The sequence below is a fragment of the Canis lupus genome, chromosome 33 (genome assembly GCF_011100685.1).
Source record: "Canis lupus familiaris isolate Mischka breed German Shepherd chromosome 33, alternate assembly UU_Cfam_GSD_1.0, whole genome shotgun sequence".
Classification (NCBI taxonomy): domain Eukaryota; kingdom Metazoa; phylum Chordata; class Mammalia; order Carnivora; family Canidae; genus Canis; species Canis lupus.
In genome coordinates this window covers 6,314,388-6,335,809 of record NC_049254.1, presented here as the reverse complement: position 1 = coordinate 6,335,809, position 21,422 = coordinate 6,314,388, and the positions used below count along the sequence as shown (strand labels likewise).

At 36.0% G+C, this 21,422-nt stretch overlaps 1 long non-coding RNA gene and 1 pseudogene across 7 annotated transcripts in view; both read left to right on the top strand.

Moving 5' to 3' along the window:
- LOC106558158 overlaps positions 1-19,854 on the top strand; it is a 287,505-nt gene extending 267,651 nt beyond the window's left edge. For 5 of the 7 annotated variants that reach the window (XR_005383193.1, XR_005383197.1, XR_005383194.1 and 2 more), the window contains 2 exons: positions 14,940-14,997; positions 19,700-19,854. This is a non-coding gene — a long non-coding RNA (uncharacterized LOC106558158). Of the gene's footprint in view, positions 1-14,939; positions 14,998-18,328; positions 18,540-19,699 lie in introns of those variants that run through there. The other 2 variants (XR_005383196.1, XR_005383198.1) reach the window with 2 other exon arrangements.
- On the top strand, positions 135-1,518 carry LOC106558157 (annotated as a pseudogene).
- Positions 19,855-21,422: the final 1,568 nt, after the last annotated feature.

Below are 21,422 nucleotides of genomic sequence, written 5' to 3'. Positions count from 1 at the left end.
CTCTATAGTTTAGTCCTTTCTGAAATCTTAGCTACAACTAGCTTCATTGCTTCAGCAGATCTGTTTATGCTTTAAAACAGTTAATTTGACCAGAACACAGGTGTCGTGAAAACCACCACTAAACCTAAACCAAAATGGGAAAGGAAAAGACTCACATCAACATCGTCGTCATTGGACACGTAGATTCGGGCAAGTCTACCACTACTGGCCATCTGATCTACAAATGTGGTGGGATCGACAAAAGAACTATCAAAAAATTTGAGAAGGAGGCTGCTGAGATGGGAAAAGGCTCCTTCAAGTATGCCTGGGTCTTGGATAAACTGAAAGCTGAACGTGAACATGGTATCACCACTGATATCTCCCTGTGGGAATTCGAGACCAGCAAGTATTATGTGACCATCATTGATGCCCCAGGACACAGAGACTTTATCAAAAACATGATTACAGGCACAACTCAGGCTGACTGTGCTGATTGTTGCTGCTGGTGTTGGTGAATTTGAAGCAGGTATCTCCAAGAATGGACAGACCCGTGAGTGTGCCCTTCTGGCTTACACACTGGGTGTAAAACAACTAATTGTTGGTGTTAACAAAATGGATTCCACTGAGCCACCCTACAGCCAGAAGAGATAAGAGGAAATCATTAAGAAAGTCAGCACCTACATTAAGAAAATTGGCTACAACCCTGACACAGTAGCATTTGTGCCAATTTCTGGTTGGAATGGTGACAACATGCTGGAGCCAGGTGCTAACATGCCTTGGTTCAAGGGATGGAAAGTCACCTGTAAAGATGGGAATGCCAGCGGAACCACACTGCTTGAAGCCCTGGATTGCATTCTGCCACCAACTCGTCCAACTGATAAGCCCTTGCGTCTGCCTCTCCAAGACGTCTACAAAATTGGTGGTATTGGTACTGTACCAGTGGGTCGAGTGGAGACTGGTGTTCTTAAGCCTGGTATGGTGGTCACCTTTGCTCCAGTCAATGTTACAACTGAAGTCAAGCCTGTTGAAATGCACCATGAAGCTTTGAGTGAGGCTCTTCCTGGGGACAATGTGGGCTTCAATGTCAAGAACGTATCTGTCAAAGATGTTCGTCGTGGCAACGTGGCTGGTGATGGCAAAAATGAGCCACCAATGGATGCAGCTGGCTTCACAGCTCAGGTGATTATCCTGAACCATCCAGGCCAAATCAGTGCTGGATATGCACCTGTGCTGGATTGTCACACAGCTCACATTGCTTGCAAGTTTGCTGAGCTGAAGGAAAAGATAGATCGTCATTCTGGAAAGAAGCTGGAAGATGGTCCCAAGTTCTTGAAATCTGGGGATGCTGCCATTGTTGATATGGTTCCTGGCAAACCTATGTGTGTTGAGAGCTTCTCTGACTATCCTCCTCTGGGCCATTTTGCTGTTCGTGACATGAGACAGACGGTTGCTGTGGGTGTCATCAAAGCAGTGGACAAGAAGGCAGCTGGAGCTGGCAAAGTCACCAAGTCTGCCCAGAAAGCTCAGAAGGCTAAATGAATATTATCCCCAATACCTGCCACCCCAGTCTTAATCAGTGGTGGAAGAACGGTCTCAGAACTGTTTGTGTCAATTGGCCATTTAAGTTTAATAGTAAAAGACTGGTTAATGATAACAATGCGTCGTAAAACCTTCAGAAGGAAAGGAGAATGTTTTGTGGACCATTTGATTTTGGTTTCTTTCTTTTTTTTTTTTTTTTTGTGCATGTGTGGCAGTTTTAAGTTATTAGTTTTTAAAATCAGTACTTTTTAATGGAAACAACTTGACCAAAAATTTGTCACAGAATTTTGAGACCCATTAAAACAAAAGTTTAATGAGAAAAAAAATAAAAAATAAAAAAATAAAAGTTAATTTAACTTTTTTATGACTTTTTTGTCATTAATGGAAACATTGAAAAATTATAAGCATGTCCCATTATATGCTACACATTATAATTAAATTGTATGCTAGATTGTGTTTTAAAATTTCTTAAGATATTTAAAGTGACATTTAAGAATCCAAATTTGGGTGAAGATTTATCTTTGCAGGATACTACTGCTAATACAAAAGACTCAAATCTATGAAGTATTATATTCTACATGTTACTGAATCGACACATCCACAGGTAATGACAGTACGTTAAAGTCTACTTTAATGCTAAATGATAGCAGGCAAATATCTTTTAAAATCTATCATAACAGAAATATGTAATAATTTCTGAAACCAGAAATAATTATTAAAATTATGAAATTTATTTTTCAATTGAGGGAATGGTTTTGTTACAGAATTTTTTTCCTCCGGTGCCCATGGTTCTTGGTCACACCACTTCAAAGAATGAAGAGGTTGACCACACAGAATGGTGGGCAGCAAAGATTAAAAAAAAAAAAAAAAAAAAAAAAGCTTTATTGAGTGATAGTGAAGCAAAGTTTATTGAATGATAGTACAAAGCTCCCAAAGAGGGAGGGACCAGAGAGGGTTGCCACCAGGGTTTCTAAGTCTAGCAGGTTTTATGAGCTTATTGGTGGCTGTTTTAATCTGATTAACCTTCCATGAGCCTGTCATCCAATCAGGTTTTTATCATCTATCTACCATGTGGGAACAGGTGGAGGGCTCCTTCTAGAGTGGTGTAAAATCCTCTTAGGGCATGGAAGGTGGGGAGAGGGAGGGGGAGCTGGCATTGTTGGAGCTTGTCCCTGCCTGCCTTCCAAATAACCTTCCACAGCTATACGCATACCAAGGCACACCATTTTCCTGTCTTGTTTTAATTTTTTTTGAGAGACCAGTGAATCACAATGTTCTTAGACTAATGAGATTCTGTACAATTTGTTTCTTGTGGCATTCTTACTGGCCTTGATTTCTTTCCCCTGTACAATGCATCCCTAAACTTTTTATTTTTAGTTTGTAATATCTTTCTATTATTCCAGATAGTTCCTCAAATGTCTTGCGATGAATTAGAATATATTCCCACATTTATCCAGATCTTATCCATGTTCTTATTTTTGACAACACGATTGCTACATTTCTCTAATCTAAACCAGGGTTAACAATGGATTTCATCTTATATGGCAATTCTAATCAAATAGAACTATCTTAAACTGTTTGAAAAGATTCTAAGGGGGGATCCCTGGGTGGCATAGCGGTTTGGCGCCTGCCTTTGGCCCGGGGCGTGATCCTGGAGATCCGGGATCGAATCCCATGTCGGGCTCCCGGTGCATGGAGCCTGCTTCTCCCTCTGCCTGTGTCTCTGCCTCGCTCTCTCTCTCTCTCTCTCTCTGTGACTATCATAAATAAATAAAAATGTAAAAAAAATAAAAAATAAATAAATAAATTAAAAAAAAAAAAAAGATTCTAAGGGGACATCCAAGCCCAGTTAGAAAATGTAGAAAGATAATTTAATGAGGTGTTTCATGCATTGGAAGGTAGAATAGTAACACGCAATCTTATTAGATCTTGAGTACTTAAAGTTGGACACAAAGTTTAAAGTCCACAAAAATTTGTTAATTGACTAATTTCTTTACTGAAAACTCATGAACTAAACTCATGAAAATAACTAAAAATTATTTCTGGTTTTATTAATAGTTATTCTACTTGAAGAAGAATCATCCCATATGAATAGCTTATTAACCTCCTCTTTTGACCTCATGTCTAATTCATATTTATATTCCCCTGTAAAATTTGTCAATGGCAAATTCCCACTAAATATTTTTTAACCAGATGTAATTGATTATATTTTAAAGTATAAATAACCAAAGTATAAGCAACCAAAACCTCTGGAAACATTTATTATTAGTGTTTTACAACAACTTTATGTTTGACAAAGAATATAAGACTTAGCTATGGAGAAAACTCTTAGCCCAGGGGAGATGGGTGGGAGGATGAGTTAAATATGTGATGGGAATTAAGAAGGTGGGAATTAAATAGGTGATAGGTGACTTAACTACAGAGAAAACTCTTACTCAGTGGGAAGATGAGTTAAATAGGTGATGGGGATCCCATCAGTTTGTTGTCTATAGTTAAGAGTCTGTTTCTTGGTTGCCTGTCTTTTTCCTCTATGATCTTGTTTTGCTTCATAAATTCCACATATGAGTGAAATCATGTGACATTTGTCTTTCTCTGACTTATTTTGCTTAGCATAATACACTCTACTTCAACACACATCATTGCAAATGGCAAGATTTCACTCTTTTTTATGGCTGAGTAATATTTTATTGTATATGTACCATATCTTCTTTATCCATTCATCAGCTGATGGACATTTGGGCTCTTTACATGATTTAGCTATTGTTGTTGCCTCTATAAACATCGGGGTGTATGTATCCCTTCAAATTAGTGTCTTTGCATTTTTTTGGATAAATATCTAGCAGTGCAATTGCTGGGGATCTAAGATAGTTCTATTTTTAATGTTTTGAGGAAACTCCATACTGTTTTCCAGAAGGCAGAACCAGTTTGCATTCCCACCAACAGTATAAGAGGGTTCCCTTTTCTCTGCATCCTCACCAACATCTGATATTTCTGATTGCTAGCAGAATTTCTGATGAGAAGTTCACTGTAATTCTTTTTTTCTTTATTTTCCCTTTATTAGAAAAAGTGTTTTTTGCCTCTAACTTTTTAAAAGATTTTCTCTTTGTCTTTCATTTTTTGCAGCTTGCATATGATGTAATAAATTATAGTTTTATTGTTTTGGGGTTTTTTAATATTTATTTATTTATTTATTTATTTATTTATTTATTTATTTATTATAGTCACAGAGAGAGAGAGAGAGGCAGAGACACAGGCAGAAAGAAAAGTAGGCTCCATGCACTGGAAGCCCAATGTGGGATTTGATCCCGGGTCTCCAGGATTGTGCCCTGGGCCAAAGGCAGGTGCCAAACCGCTGCACCACCCAGGGATCCCTGTTTTGGGGTTTTTTTGTATGCTTTTATTTGGGTGGTTGTTTTTGTTTTGTTTTTAGTATTTGTGCTTGTGTTGTCTGAGCTTCTTGGGTCTGTGGTTTAGGGTCTGTATTAATTTTGAAAGGTCTTGACCATTAGTACTTCAAATAATTTTTGTTGTGTCATTCTCTTTCTTCTAGTAATCCACTTATGTATATGTTATACTTTTTGATATGATCCCACAGTTCTTGGATATTCTATTTTTCTTCTGTCATTATCTTTTCTCTTAACATTTCAGTTTAGGAAGTTTCTATTAACCTATATTCAAGTTCACTGATTATTTCCTAGACTGTGTTTAGTCTATTGATAAGCTCAAAGGCATTCTTTACTTCTATTACAGTGTTTTTGATTCTTTCGAGGCTTTATTAGATTTTCTACTTTTCTGCTTAGCATTGCCCATGTGTTGCTGCCCATAGTTTACTTTTTCCATTAGAGTCCCTAACATATTAATCATAGTTATTTTAAATTTTATGCTGAACAATTTTGACAACTGTGTCATACCTATGTCCAGTTCTGAGGATTGCTTTGTTTCTCGAGACTGTGTTCTTCCCTTTTAGCATACATTGTAATTTGTTGTGGTGTGGTTGAAACCTCAACATTATGGGAACTTTAATTCTGATTAATTCTGTCTTTCCAATGGGTTTTTGTCCTTCAGGGTGGTGTCTGTGACCTTCACAGGTGTTTCTTAGCTTTCTTCTTTCTTAGGTGTAACAGAAAGGCTAGAAGGAGCTGGAGTGGGAACAGTGCTATTACTTCAGATGTGAAAAACTTCTAGTAAAGCCCTTTTCCTTGAAAAGAGCTTTTTGTTATGGAAAACCTTTGGCACTATTTCATAATGATCACTTTTCCCTGCTTTTGCCAAAGCTATGAGGATATTTTTCTTGATTCTTTATCAAGAGGACCTAATGGGGTTCTTTTTTTAAAAATATTTTTATTTATTTATTCATGAGAGACACCGAGAGACAGAGAGAAAGAGAGAGAGAGAAAGAGAGAGGCAGTCTCCATGCAGGGAGCTGTTGTGCCCAAGATTGCGAATCTGAGAAACCACCAAGGAGCCGACACCGATGCAAACACACGAAGGTTTATTTACAAGCTTGAGCTTGGGTCCAAGTATACCTGACACAGCAGAACAGGGACTTGGACCCCGAGGTGGGTTTCAGCTTAGTTTTAAGGACTGGTCTAGGGGACCTCCAGAAGGGGTGGAGCAATTCCTCAAGTTCTGTTTACATTTTGATATGGGGCCTTCAAGGGCATTGAGCTCTGTTCTTATTCTAATAGGGGCTTCCTGCCACTGGCTTGGGCTCTGTTCTCATTCTAATATGGGGCTTTCTAGGACGTTAAGCTGTAAGCTGTTTTCTTCCTGTAACTGAAGTAAGGTAAAGTTCAGCTCTTATTCACAGGGGCCTGGGATGGCTGTACTTGTGATAACGCTGAACTTAAAGTGGAATGGCCTTAATTTTCTCGGCCTCCACAGAGCCTGATGTGGGACTCAATCCTGGGACTCCAGGATCACGCTCTGGGTGGAAGGCAAGCACTAAACCACTGAGCCACCCAGGGATCCCCCCCTAGTGGGGTTCTTGAAGGTAAAACCTCCCAAATTTTGCCTCCACCCTCACCCAATAGTTGGGTTTCTCAGTCTCTTGCTGGTCCACATTCAGTATCTAGCAATTTATAAAAATCACCACCTAAGTGTCCCTACTAGTTTATGGCTGCTGTGGCTTCTCCTCCAGATAAGCAGGTCTTGGCTGTGACTCTCTGTATTCACCTGTCTTCCCAGATTTCAGGGTAGAGGTTTACCCTGTAGCATGGTTCTCTAATGGGTCCAAGAAAAGCCATTGATTTTCTGCTTGTTTATCTTTGTTTCGTTGTGAGAACAGGAGTAACATCTTCCAAGCTTTTTTCATGAAGGAGCAAAACCAAAAGTCTTAGAGAGAAAAAAAAAATTAACATAAGTGTTTCTGAAAAAATATGTGAAGATCTTAACCTGGTGAGAATAGGAATGGAAATCATAATGAATTCTGAATGATTTCTATTCTTTCATTCTATGTGTCTTTGATTGCAATATGCATTATAACTATTAAGATATTAATATATGTCCAATGTATCTCAAGTTGTGAAATGGCTGGTATGAGAAAACTTACCTGACCTTTTTGGCATTATTAGGAGAAGGAAAAAATAAACTAGGGGAAGAAATTGTTTTTTTCATGAACTCAAACTCAGTATAAATTCAAGGTCCCTACCCTTATAAATACTTAACATGCAACACATGATTTTGCTTGAGTTTGTACATATGAAGTGTGGTTTTTCCAACATCAGTGCATCCCAAGTTACGTTGAGATATTTTATGTACAAAGATTTCACCATTTATTTGTAGCCATTTTTCACAAGACCTTTAAAAATGAACACCAACAAAAACCATTCTGTTCTTCTCTTAACAGTTATCTCTGTCTAGATCCTACCAAGTTATATCTGGTATACAATATATGTCTGATGAGTTGACTATTTTGATCTTATATCCAGATTTCCAATATTAGATTCAATGTTCCTTCTAAGAAATGAAGAATCCAGGCCCCTTTACATATGAAAAATTTGGGAGACTTTGACCTTACTTCAAATTCTCCCCATCACTTAATAACAAGTGTCTTCCTCCTGGCCACTCCTGAGTGTATATCTTCCTCACAGAACAAAAAACTAACTTCAAGTGGAAAAAAAAAAAAAAAAAAGATTTGTTTCCTTTATTCTCAATGGCAAGTTGAAAAATTATTCAACAGGGAATTATCTAGTCAGAATTATTAAACTGATCAAATTCATCTTTGGTAACACTTCATCATTCTTTCTGCACCATTTCCTACTGGCTGCATTTCTTCTTACTAGCCCCTCAATACCAAGAACGTTTATTTGATCCAATAACTTAGGTCTGATCTGAAATTATTACTTAGATCTTCTTTTTCTCTCTGACAGAGGTTTTTGGTTTTGTTTTGTTTGTTCATGTAACTCATCTTGATTAGATGTTGGGTAGAAAGAATACAATTTTAATTCATACTGACATATAAAAGACTGATAGCTTTCCAAGGTCTATTTGCCCTAGAGGAGTTGGTAGTTAATGAACCTCTGATTGAGTTTTAAGGGACCATTTGTTTAGTGAAAGAGAGATCATTAAAATTTCATTTTAAAGCTGAAGCCAGGGCCAGGACAGAGATCAAAACTGGGATTGAAGTCAAGATTAGTCCCAGTTATGGTCTATGCTTTCCCCTCAGAATGGGATAGCATTGAAGAACAGAGAAAACAGTGTCTATTCTTGGAGGAGATGATATCCTTGAATTCAGGGGATGAAGTCACAGGCCAGAAAAGGAGCAGAGAGTGACAATGACTAGGGTCCCAGATACTCTACCAGTACCAGGTGCTGAATATAGCAACAGATTATCAGAAGCTCTTGAATAAACAACACTCTTGTAATTGATCTAGATGCCAATCTTTTGTTTTGTCTTCAGATTTGTCAAAAGAAAAAGAAAATCAATACCATCTGAGAATTATCTTGATTTATTAAGATTTGATGAAACTACCATCTATATGGATATAAATCTGCTAATAGTTGAAGAATTCTTCATGGCTAAGATAGTTGTGATTTCAAATTTATAGTGTATGACTCTACTGAAATAGCAGGATATGCCTTTAGTAAAACCCACATGACATGTCCTGTTGGATTCAATACAGTAAGAATTCTTTGTGTCAAAGCAATGATTATTCAAAAAAAGTTCATACTATGGAAGAGGAGAGGGCAGTGCCTGCATGGTTACCAAAAATGGAATAATCTCATCAGTGAGCAAAGCAAAAAGAAGTGCAAATAATCTTGAGATTGTTAAAAACATACTTTTAAGAAAATCCTAAAACACCTTTGTCCTTCTTTGACTTTGTGACTGATCCACATTTGTTTTATGCACTTTGAAAATGAATGTATTATATTCCTTCATTTTTAGAAGCAGTTCTGCAAGAGCAAGACTTGACCGAAACAACCCGTCAATAAAAAGCCTATTAATATTAACCAACAAAATAGGGAAGTTGATCTAAATATCATAACTAGGAACCAAGAAGTGATAGTTTTGAGTTACTGGGATTAGAAGGAAATTGTGAGGATTTTTTAAATTTCAGTGCTTGTGATAACTTCAGATCAGAGTCAACAGAGACTAACTGCTAAAGGAAGGCTAATATTTCTTAAAGAAGCAAAAATATATTGTTTATATTGTATAATAAAAACTTTTCCCCCTAAAAGAAACTGTTTCCTTTATATAATGAGCATTCTGATAGAAAATGATTTTGTCCTTTTGAATCCTTTTTGAGTAAAGGAAATTCTCTGCCATGTTTATTTAGAAACAAAACATTACTCAGAAAAATGAAGCAAACTGATTAAGCTACATAATCATAGTTTTAAAAACCCCTCAGAGAGTTGAGAATAAAAATAAATCAAACTAAGAAACTTATAGCTGTTTTCATCCAGGAAAGACCAGTAAAAAGAGAAGATATCCATCATAAGAAGATTTCAGGCTATTATCAAATTTCTAATAGCCACCTATGGTCTGGAATGATACATTAGAATGCTAGGGACCTCTAGCCACAAAAAGAGCCTGTACCACCCACCAATCCATTACTTCACCAACTGTACCAAAGACCAGCAGGAGAACCAGACAACAAAGAAACTAACTTTCTCTCTCTCTTCTTCCCTCCTTCCCCTAGCCACCATTTTTCCTCTTCCCTTTCTCCCTCCTCCTTCTTCCTCTGCACCTACAGCCAATTCACTAGAGCAGGCTTTGAGGGCTTAGACCAGGGACAGGGCAAAGGGTGATTCTTCGAGGACAGGACTGTAGAAGAAAACAACTTAAAGAAGTGGCAGCTGAACTCTATCTCTCATGCTTTAGAAAACTAATGGCCAGACTGACATAAGTATAATGAGATCTTTAGAGTCATCCAGTTTTCAGATTCTAAGCCCTACTGAAGAAAAAGCTTTAATCTCACATTCAAAATATTTAAAGACAAAATTAATTAGCTACCTCTAATGAAAGCTATAATAGAATAAGCTCAAGACACAAGATGCAACAAAATTAAAATGCTAGAAGAAAACAGATTTGTTTGATAGGGTTAGTAGCAGACTGTATAAAGCAGTGGAAGTGACAAGTGAACCTGAAAACAGAAAATTGGAAATTGTTCAAACCAAAACACAAAGAGAAAAAAAGATAAAAATAGGAATAGATCATTTAATATCTGTGGGAATAAAATTCAAGCAGTTTAACATACATGTAAACAGAGTCCCAGGAGGAGGAGAGTAAATAAATGGTAGAGAAGAAATATTTGAAGACATGATGGCTATGATTGTCCCAAGTTGATAAAAGATATTAACCTATATATCTTTGAAGCTCAGAACATTACACAAGATAAATACAAAGTAAACCATACTTAAGGAAGTCATAGTCAAAATGCTGAACACCAAGGATTAACTGAAATTCATAAAAGCAGTTAGAGAAAAACTCTGACAACCCACATACACACAGGGAAACCAGAAATTGATGGTTTATTGATGGCAAAACACGTTTACTGAAAGTACTATAGGAAAATAATAACTGTCAAATAAAATTCTATCTTCAATGAATATATGCTTCAAAAATAAAAGCAAGGGGGATCCCTGGGTGGCGCAGCGGTTTGGCGCCTGCCTTTGGCCCAGGGCGCGATCCTGGAGACCCAGGATCGAATCCCACGTCGGGCTCCCGGTGCATGGAGCCTGCTTCTCCCTCTGCCTGTGTCTCTGCCTCTCTCTCTCTCTCTCTGTGACTATCATGAATAAATGAATAAAATCTTAAAAAAATAAAAATAAAAAAAAAAATAAAAGCAAGGGACACCTGGGTGGCTCAGTGGTTGAGCATCTGCCTTTGGCTCAGGTTGTAATCCTGGGGTCCTGGGATTGAGTCCCACATTGGGCTCCCCACAGGGAGCCTGCTTCTCCCTATGTCTATGTCTCTGTCTCTCTCTGTCTCCCATGAGTAAATAAATAATATCTTTTAAAAAATGAAAGCAAGTTCAAGAAATTTTCAGATAGATAAAGGATAAAAGCTGAGAAAATTTTCCCCAGCCAACCTGAATTACAGAATAAGATGGGCTATTCAGCTAAAAAATGTGACACCATTAGGGAGCCCAGACTTGTAAGAGTAAATATAAAAGGATATACACAGTCACACACACACACACACACACACACACACACACATATATACGTGTGTGTATATATAAATCATGTACATAGGTTTTCTATTATTGCCATAACAAATTGCCATGAACTTAATGGGTTAATAAGTGTGTACATTTATTATCTCATGGTTCTTTTGACTCAGTTGGTTTCTCTGCTCTGGGTTTTACAGGGTGTCAGACAACTGAGGTCCCATTGAAAAGTTCTGAGAATAATTATCAGAATCCAATTCCTTGTGGTTGTATTACTGAGTTCATGTCACCCCACTAGCTGTCAGCCAAGGGCTATCCTTACCTCTTAGAGACTTCTCTAGTCCTGCATGTGGGCCCCCATCTCAGAACCAGCAATAGTGCATCAAATCCTTTCACACTTGGAATTTCTGACTGCTCCTTCCGTTACCTCTCCCTTTTGCCTCTTGTGCTTTATCTCTCTTTTGGTTCTAGTTGAAAAAATTCTCTAATTTTAAGGGCTCATATGATTAGAATTGACCCACATCAATACTTCGGGGTAATGCCTCTATTATCAGGTCCATTTTAATTACATTTACAAAATCCCTTTTGCCATGTAATATATCATATTCACAGATTCTGGGAATAAAGGAGTAGATATTTTTGGGAAACCATTTTATTTATATGTATATATAATATGTTGAAAATCAACAACAATGTATAATATATTCTGGAGGCATGTGTCTACCTATATCTGTATCTATGTATAAAATTTGTAAGAGAAGCACGAAGGATAGAAGGAGAATAAAATGAAAAGATATCATTTGAAAGATTTTTATACTATTTAAATTACTATGATTTGAATGTAAACTTTGGTAAGTTAAAGATGCATATTGTTATCTGTATAGTAGCCTATCCAATAGAACTTTTTACAGTGATGGAAATGTCCTATATCTACACTATCCAATATAGTGTCTCTCACATACAAGTAACAACTGACCATTTGAAATGTTGCTCCTGTGTCTGTATGACTACATTTTAATTCTATTTCATTTTAATATATTTAAATTTAATAGCCATATGTGGATACTATGTTGGATAGTACAGTCTAAAGTAACCATTATAAATGGCAAACAAGCAAACAGCTAAAAAAAAAAAAACCACACAATTGGGTAGATAAAAAAGAATACAAAAGCATAGTGAATAATACTTCTTCTTTCCAAAAGAATACAGAAAATGAGGCTGGGGAAGAAAAGAGAAAGGAATATTTTTTTTAAAGGTTTTATTTATTTGAGGGAGAGAGTGAGAGCAAGCATAAGCAGAGGAGGGGAAGGATAGAGGGAAAGGGAGAAGCAGACTCACCACTGGGCAGGGAGCCTGATGCAAGCCTCAATCCCAGGACCCAGACATCATGGCCTGAGCCAAAGGCCTGAGTCAGTTAAACATCTGACTGAGCCACCTAGGCACCCCAAAGGAATATTTTTTTAAATGACAAATCAAGCATATAAAAAACTACATCAAATATTAACTGATAAAACATTCTAATAGAGATTATTAGAATGGACAAAAAAGCGAGAATCAATTATATGCTGTTTATAGGAACACACCTTTCAATATAAAGGTATGGACAAGTGGAAAGTGTGAAAGTAAAAAAAGACATTATTCAAAAATATGCATTAAAATAGTAGGCTATCTTATTATTAGATAATTTCAAGAAAAGGGTAGAGATAAAAAGGGACATTTTATAATGGTAAAATAGTCATAAAATAGTCATAAAAAACTAATTCTGTATGAACCACAGCTTCCAAATTCATAAAGCAAAATCAACAGAACTAAAGGCAGAAATACATTCTTCTTTCAAGTACATGAAAGAACAAATGACACAAAAATCATTAAAAATATAGGAGATCTGAAAAACACTATCAACCAACTTGACATGATGGACATTTACAAAATCTACATAAAATACCTGTAGAATACACATCCTTTTCAAGTGCATATAAGAATTTCTCCAAAATAGATCATTTACTGGATCATAAAATAAGTTTCAATAGAATCTGAAGTTCAGAATTCCAGAATCCTATAAGATAGGTTCTGTGACCACAATGGTTTAAAATTAAATATGAATTACAGTATCTAGAAAATCTATAACATTTTAATATTAAGCAAGAAATTATAAGTAACCTATGGTTTAAAAAGATATTACAAAGAAAATAAGAAAATGATTTAAACTACTAAAAATATACATCAATAGTTTTGGAAAGTAGATAAAGCAGTCCTTAAAGGAGATGGGTGGTTTTAAAGACTTATATTTTCAAAAAGAAAAAGTAAAAACAAAACCTGAGATTCTCACTTAAGAAACTAGAAAAATAGAAGCCAATTAATTCCTAAGTAAACAGAAGAGAAGAATATTTAAAATGAGACAGTGTCAATGAAATAAACCCCCAAATAAAGAAAAAGAAAAAAAAAACCCAAATAGAAGAAAATAAATGAAAACCGTAAGTATTTTTTAAAAGATTTTTTATTTATTTGAGAGAGAGAGTGGGGGATGGGTGGAAGGAGAGGAAGAGAGAAATTCTCAAGCAGACTGTGTGCTGAGATCATGATCCTCATCTAAAATCAAAAGTTGGATGCTTAATTGACTGAGTCACCCAGTAGCTCCTGCATCAGGCTTCCCCCTGTTTCTCCCTCTGCCTATGTCTCTGCTTCTCTCTGTGTTTTTGATGAATAAGTAAATAAAATCTTAAAAAAAAAAGAAAGAAAGAAACATGACAACTTAGATGAAATTCCTTGAAAATCCCAACTTACAAATTTTTCTTATGCATGTAGACACTAGGAACTCAACAAAATATTAGCAAATTGATATTAGCTAAAATATGAACAACTGAGCAGAATAAAAGGGTGATTTAACATAAAAAAATCATATTAAGAGTAAAGAAGAAAATCATATGACCATCTAAGTAGATACAGAAAAAGCACTTGACAAAATACAATATTCATTCATGTAGAAATCTGTAACAATTAGGAATAGAATAGAGCTTCTTAGATATGATAAGTCAGTGATGAAAAAAATCTACTGCTAACAATATACCTAATGGTAAAATAAGTACTACACTTTCCTCCTGTAATTGTTAATAATGTAAAGAAGTTCATCCTCATCATTTATATTCAGCATTGCACTGGCAATCCTAGCTAGTGCAATAAAGTATAAAAAAGGTGGAGGAAAGATTTTATAAATGAAAAAGCTGAAGTAAAATTATTTTTCTTGTAAACAGTATCAGTCAGTTTTACATTGAAAATCTCAAAGAGTAGCTCCAAAATTATCAGAATAAGTGGTTTTAGTAAGTTCATGTAAGTTACTGGTCAATATAATAAAATCATTTGTATTTTTATATAACTGCAATGAACATTTAGAAAAAAAACTTAAATAGCATCCAATATAACATAGAAAAACAAAAATTACTTAGAAAAAAAATAAGAAGAGATGTGAGACTTTTATACTAAAACTACTAACCTTCTCTCTCTGCAGAGAGAAATAAACAGCAACTTAAATAAATTTTAAGATAAACCATGTTCATGGATTAAAATGCATACTATTATTAAGATGTTCATTTTCCCAAGATTGAAATATAGATTATGCAATGTTAATCAAAATATTAGGAGTTCCACTTATGCTTAAGATGTAGTAAGCCTCAAGAAAAATTTTTCCCTCCTCAACAATGAGAAAAAGCCAATGTACAAAATCACAACTTTAAACTCATTGTAGAGCTGAAATTTCAAAGTAACCATGTGCACTGAATTCTGAATAGTAACAAATTTCTCCCAAAACAGATAGAACACACAAACTACTTCATATTTGGAAGAGGATAGAAGGCTGCCATGAAAGCAGGTAAGAGAAATCAGCTCAAATTTTAACAAACTGAATTTAAGTGTGGCCTACTGTGTCCATTTAGAATAGCCAGGAATCCAAAACATAAGGACAGTTCAGGCAGTTCATATTCACTTATAAGCTTTTGTTTTTGTTTTTTGCATTTTAATGAATCTTTATCAGGTCCTTACAAGAATATTTGGGGGAAAGGGCAAGGATAAAATCTTCTTGTGGTGTAGACATGCAGCTGAGAAATTCTTGGTGACTATCACTAGGAGACAAGCATGAAATGCTATATATGTCTTTGAATTCTTCTTTCATAAGAAACAAAAATCTTAAAATACTCTAGAAGGGGGAAAGAATGTTCTTGTCCATAGGGCCCAGAGAAAGATCATTTCCAGGGAAAGAAGTAAAAGCAAATCCAGTCTGTCCATGTGCAAAATGCAGAGAACTCTCATTTCTAGGGAAAAAAAAAAATCTATTGCTTCTGGAGTAGTATGTATATCTGACAAAAGACTTACACAGAGAATATATAGAAATGCCTCCAAATCTTCAATAAAAAGATAAATACCATGAAATGGGTAAGAGTCTTGAACAGGCACTTCAGAAAGGAAAATAAATGAATCGGCAATAATATATAAAAACTGTTCAATATGTTACTAATCAGTGAAATGCTAATTAAAACCACAATAGTCTGGCAGCCCGGATGGCTCAGCCTTCAGCGCCACCTTCAGCCCCGGGCGTGATCCTGAAGACCCGGAATTGAGTCCCACATCAGGCTCCCTGCGTGGAGCCTGCTTCTCCCTCTGCCTGTGTCTGTGTTTCTCTCTCTCTCTCTCTCTCTCTGTGTGTGTGTCTCTCATGAATAAATAAAATCTTTTAAAAATAAATAAATAAAAATAAAACCACAATAGAATAGCATTTAATACCACTATAATGGTTAAATCCAGGAGGATTGATAATTCCAATATTGGCAAGGCTGCGGAGAGACTGGGAGTGTAAAACATGGGAACATAGATTTTTTTTAAATGTCAAATATACAAAACCAAATCCAAACAAGCAATATATTAAATAATTCTAACATGCAGAGTTTATCCCACCAGTTCAGTAATTACTGAACTTCAGAAAAATAATTCTATAATTTACTGCATTACCAAATAAAAGATAAAACCATAATAGCATCTCAGCAGATGCAAAATGAAAGGTTCGATGAAATTCAAAATCCATTTCTAGTGAAAAATTTTAGCGAACTAAGAAAAGAAAGAAATTTCCCAAACATGATGTTATTGAAAAAATCCTAAAACAAATCTTATTAGTTGGAAATAAAGATTCTCTTTATTATTGTCTCTACTTAACATAATTTTGAAATTTGAGTCAAGGCAAGGAAGATAAAAGTGTTATGAATAGAAAAAGAGTAACAAAATTGTCATTGTTCAGAGAGATCTTATAGTATATATGAACTAAGGAAATACACAGACTATTAGCACTTTTGAGAGAATTTAGGGAGATACATTCCTATTTATGACCCAGAACAATTTAAAGTAAATAAGGATAAAATAAAACATCAAAATTAAAAGGGTATAACAATAAGTTTGGAGATAAAAACATAATGTAGATTGTTGAAATATATAAAAGAAGATTGAAATAAATAAAAACAGTATACCACATTTGTGGCTGGGAGTCAAATATTTAAAAAATCATGTCACCAAAAAGTATAAAATTTGTGCAATTCTAGAAAAAGCTAATAAAATTTCTTATGACAAGTTGATAACTAAACTTCTAATAAAAGTGCAAGTGTTTTGAGAAAAAAGATGTGGAGGGGAACTCACCATACCAGATATCAAAATGTATAAAAAATCTATTTTTATATACATTATATATGTTATATACATTAATATATAATATAATAATAAAAGCAGTGTGATACTGATACATGAATGGAAAATCAGCCAATGGGACAAAAAACAAAAGGCCAGCTACAAATGAAAAACACTTAGTGCAATATTTAGTTGACAAGGGACTTATATCTGCAATCTATAAATAAATCCTATAAATCAATGAAGAGGAGACATAGACATTGCATAGAAAGACAATTGCATAAAACATATAAATACAATCTTCATAGAAAAAGAAACTCAAATAACTAATAAACATAGATATCCAAACTTACTGAAATGAAGACTGGTTAAAATGATTGAAAGACTAGATAATGATGATGAGAAAAATCTGACACCAAGTGGGAGATTGATGATTCAGGGCAAAGCAGAGGAAAGTGAAAAGCTTCAGAGTAAGTAGGTTGGTGTGGGAGCCCAGAGCCCAGATGGCTAGAAGAAACGCTTTAGGCCATAGGGTCACCTCCTCCAGTAGCACAAGAAGGAGGAGGTGTATGCAGATTCAGGTGGTTTGGATGGTCATGAATTTATTTGATTCTTTTTGGGTGGATTTTTTTTTTTTTTCTGTGAAGTAAGTGGTAATAGCATCAGCTAAAAATAAATAACTATGGTATTAGATTGAGACAGAAGCTATGGTTTGAGTGTAGGAAACAATTTTGAAATAATCTTTGGAGAAAAAGTAGGAAGGCAAGTTGACTGAGACAAAGATAAGGTTTGCAATTCCAAATTTATTGTGAGATCTGTGTTCCAGAGCAGATGAGTGAGTTGATAGGGGATTAGAGGTTTTCTGGGGGAAAAAAGGAAAGAAAATATTCAATGGGTTTATCAGGACAATTACAGAAATTCTGGATCATGAAAGGAGAGAAGAAAAGGTGATAAGAAGATAGAAATAGAAGAGTCAATGAACTGGGGAGCCCAGAAGGGTAATGTCCTCATAGAATGAACTAGAAAGATTAGAGAATGTGATAGAAGTGAAGAACTTAAATCTGTAATTTTTAGGATTGGAGCAATTTGTGTGCTGGCATGTTCTAGGAAGTAATTGATGGGGGGAAAGTTGTCAATTATAGATATATGGGGTTTGGATAACTTGTCCACATGAACATTTTGGGTTGGAGAAGAAAACCACAAACCTGGGACCAAATTCCCAAAGATTAGGGGTAAACAACAGGGAGATAGATAGAATGCAGGGACAAGAGACTGCAGATCATTATACAGTATGTGGAATACTCGCTCCTGAAATAGAGAATCATGGTATATAGATGAAGTCATCACTTCCACGGGTCTTTGGGAATATATACATGATTGCAAACTATATTCTAAAATATCAGATGTACAGAAGCAATAAACCCAGCAGCGAATTTAAATTAAAACATAAAAATTCCACATAGAAATGGCTTATGAGAATGTGGCTTCGGCACTACCGAGAAGGAGAACAAGAATCCAATATGTTCTTCTTTTAGTTATTAAAACGACATGACGGGTCCAATATCCGGCTGGAGTCTTCTACTGGCTTGCAGCAAGCAAGAGTTCTGAGCGTTTTTTTGTCCAGAAGAACTTGGCTTGAGATAGTTTTTGGCTGTGCTCAAAGTTGAGAAACTGGGACATGAAAGTAGGGCTGCTCAAAAGAAGGCCAATGAGCCCAGCCTGCTGCCTTAGGCAATGCTGTCCCAGTCAGAGCCCTACTCAAGAATTTATGTCATCAGAAGTAAGTGGTTTGTTCTTATTGAAGAAGACATTGCTTGCAGAGGCACGCCAAGTAGTGTCCAAAGAAATGAATCAAGGTATAAAGTCTGGGCGGTCCTTAGAGTTGATTTTGCACATAAGACAAAAGAAGCATTTGTGGGACGGCAGGGCATCTGTAACGGGAATTCTTTTTGCAATCCGAGGGCCATTTTGGCATAGGCGAGGAGATCCGTCAGTAACACTGTGATTTGTATGGCCACATTTTTTTTTTGCCAGGAAATATTTACCCCATGGTCTAACACTGTCTGTTCCTAAATTAGGACTGGCAGTTACCATAATTCTATGGCATTAATATATTTGTTTTGGGAAATAAGTGTTGTGGAGATGTACTATAACAGCACACCCCTGAGCATGTTCTCCAAGGAGATCATATGAATGAGCTTCATTCTGCAATGGCCACAAAGAACAGGATTCAAATTCAAAGTTTTATCCATTTTGGGTTTTTTTTTTTTTTTTAAGATCTTTATTTATTTATTCATGAGAGATACAGAGAGAGAGGCAGAGACATAGGCAGAGGGAGAAGCAGGCTCTCTGGAGAGCCTGATGCAGGACTCGATCCCAGGACCTGGGATCTCGCCCTGAGCCAAAGACAGATGCTCAACCACTAAGCCACCCAGTGTCCCCCATGTTGGTTTTAATAGTTGCACACCCCCATCCCAGGTCTGGAGCTATCACTAAAAGCCACAAACAAACAAACAAACAAACAAACAAAAAAACTGGCTGGATTGATTTTAAGCAAAAGTCAGGAATTGTGGAAGGTGTGTGTATATGTACAATTTCCTTGGGCATGATCACTAACTCAAGGAAATGTATTTTGTCAAACAAACCATATTTTAGTGATAAAAAAATCAAACTGTATGTAAAAATCATCAAACAGGCTATCTTATGGTCAAAACAGATTTAAAGAGTTTTGGTTTAATGTCCTCACTTTTAAGATGGGGGAACTAAGATCTGATTGTGTTTAGTAACTTTCTCAAAGTCACAGAGCTAGTAAGAGAGCCAGGAATAAAGCCCATCTTTTGATTTTCAATCTAGAGTTTTTAAATTATATCAACTAATACAGGCTTAACTCTGTCCTTTCTTCTCAGGCTTTGCTCCTGCTACAGGATGCTTTCACGGAGTTCAGTGTCCTCATCCAAAAGCTTACCAATCTTATTGTAAAACTCATCCATTAAAAAAAAAAAAAAAAAAAAAAAAGCCTAGAGAGTATTTTAAGGAAAACACGTGTACCTACCCAGCTTTAATGAAGGTAAACATTACACTTTACTTGTGTGTCTTCCTCTCCCTTGCTTCCCAGAAATAACCATTTTACTAAATCTTGAGTTTATTAGGCCAACTCAAGTAGTTATTTTCTGTATGTATCTATACACACACACTCACACATACATAATTCTACATTTTTATTTTGCTCAGTATCATGCTTTTAAGATTTATCTTAACCCAACACAGTATTCCATTGTATGGATGCGGCAATAGTATTTATTCATTCTCCAATTGATGAATATGATTTTAAGATTCTTCTGTAATAGACACAATATTCCAGTGAACATATTTGTGAATCTCTTTTTTTTTTTTTTTTGAGAAAGAGAGAGAGAGAGAGAGCATGCGTGCGTGCAGGAGCGGGCAGGAGAGGGAGGAGAGAGAGACTCTTAAGCAGGTTCCACACCCAGCAGGCCCCATGCCGGGCTTCACCTCACAATCCCGAGATTATGACCTGAGCCCAAATCAAGAATCAGAGGCACAGCTGACTGAGCCCCCAGGCGGCCCTGTGAGTATCTCTTTGAGCATATTTGCAATAGTTCCTTTAGTCCTCAGAAGTAGAATTGCTCATTCAAGGAGTGCAAGTACATGTGATACGTAGAATCATAGTCCCCACGAAGATGTCCTTGGAACCTGTGAATAGATCACCTTACATGGCAAAGGGATTTTGTACTGTGATTAAGGTTAAGGATCTTCAGAAGGGGAGAGTATTTCGGACAACGCAGGAGGACCCAATTGAATCACACAAGTCCTTGAAATTGGAGGAGACGGAATAAATACCACCTGAAAGGAATTCAATCACCTGTTGCTGGTTTTGTAGATAGAGGAAGGGGATTGTGAACCAGGAAATAGATGGCTTCTAGAGGGTAGAAAAAGGGAAAATGGATCTGTCCTAGAGCCTCCAGAAAGGAATGCAGCCCTGCAGACAGATGCTTTGATGCTAGCCCAGTGAGATCCATGACAGATGTCTGACCTCCAGAACTGTAAGCTAACACATTTTCATTGTTTTAAGTCATGAAGCTTGTGGTTATTTGTTATGACTGCAAAGAACACTAATTTAGCATATTACATTTTATCAATTATTGCTATATTTCCCTCCACAGCAGCTATTCTGTGCTCATTATCAATTTATAATAATTTCTAGATCCCTTCATAAGCCTAGAGGATAGCCAGACTTAAATTTTTGTCTCCTGAGTTTGAAAAGCTACACAGCTCTAATTTGAACAAGGTTTTAACTTTCATTTCCCTAATTACTTGTGGGGTTGAGGATTTTATTCTATTTTATTGGCTATTTGGACGTGTCTTCTCTTGAATATCCTGCTTGTGTATATTGCCCTTTATTCATATCGGGCTGTTATTCTTACTTATTTGTGATCATGTACACATTCTGAATACAAAAATCTCTATTTGTGATACTCCATGCAAATATAAATTCCCACCTTGCAGCTTCCTTTAACTTTGTGGTATTTTCTTAAATAGAAAGTTGTGATTGTAATATCAATAAATGTAACACAGTTTTTACTTAGGGAGCTTTGCATTTCAGGTCTTATA